General features: G+C 28.6%; 1 protein-coding gene across 2 annotated transcripts in view; it reads left to right on the top strand.

The window, feature by feature from the left end:
• Positions 1–1,227, top strand: part of ANAPC10 (anaphase promoting complex subunit 10) — a 68,393-nt gene that overhangs the window by 56,330 nt on the left and 10,836 nt on the right. The gene's annotated exons all lie outside the window — the stretch shown is intronic.

Here is a 1,227-nt window from a genome sequence, read left to right as displayed (position 1 = left end):
CTAGCATCATTACTTGAAGAAACCTTCCTTCTCTTATTGATCTGAAATGTCATCTTTGATAAAAATCAAATGACTGTAAGTATGTGGGTCTGTTTTTGAATTCTCTAATCTGTTTTATTGGTCTGTTACTCTATTTTTGCCCTAATTCCACAGTTTTAGTTATAACCTTATGTTAACTTTGTATCTAGTGGCCTTGCAAGATTAATTGTTTTATTAATTCTAATAGTTTGCAGATTCTTTTGGATTTTCTAGATATGCAATCACATAATTTGCAAATAATGTGATTTGGGGACAGCACACATAATCCAATCCTTGTTCATCGTCTCCCCTCCCACCTAGTTCTTTTCCCTTTGTTCCCCTTCTTTTTCTTTGCCATATTGCATTGCTTAAGACCTCTGGTACAATGTTAAATAGAAGTGATGATAGTGGACAATCTTGTCTTGTTCATGATTTCACTGGAAAAGTTTTAGTATTTCATTATTATATGTAATATGTGCTACAGGTTGTTTGAAAGATGCTGCTTTTCCTATTAAGGAAATTGCATTCTGTTTCTAATTGGATGACTTTTAAAATCATAAATGGATATTGAATTTTGTCAATTTTTTTGCATCTTATGAGATAATATGTTTTCTCTTTTTTACTATTAATGAAGTCAGTTACATTGATTAATTTTCAAATGATAATCCAGCCTTGTATACTTGTAATGATGTATTATCCTTTTTATATATTGCTGGATCTGATTTGCTAATATTTTGTTCTAAGTTCTTTTATTTGTGTTCTTAAGAAAGATTAGTCTGTAATTTTTATTTTTTATAATATCCTTATCAAATTTTGGAACAAAATTATGCAGGCCTCATCAAAAGAGTTAAAAAGTGTTTCTCCCTTTTCTATTCTCTGTTAGCCTTTGTGCAAAATTGATGTCATTTCTTCTTTAAATATTTAGAAGAAACCAATTCAACTGGTAAAGCCGTCTGGGCCTAGAGTTTGTGATAGATTTTAAATTATGAGCCAATTTCCTTAATAAATATATTTCTATTCAGATTTTCTATTTCTTATTTTTGTTAGCTTTAATAAATTGTGTTTTTCAATGATTGGCCATTTTGTCTCCTGGTATATATAACCTATTAAAGTAACCTGATAAATTCTTAATTGTAGATATTTTTCAAATCTAGAATTTCCGTTAAAATATATGTTAATTCTCAAATTAAATTCTTTATCTTTTCACTT

Source organism: Propithecus coquereli, unplaced genomic scaffold (genome assembly GCF_000956105.1).
Source record: "Propithecus coquereli isolate 6110/MARCELLA unplaced genomic scaffold, Pcoq_1.0 Scaffold185, whole genome shotgun sequence".
Classification (NCBI taxonomy): Eukaryota; Metazoa; Chordata; class Mammalia; order Primates; family Indriidae; genus Propithecus; species Propithecus coquereli.
This window is presented reverse-complemented; position numbering and strand designations above follow the sequence as displayed.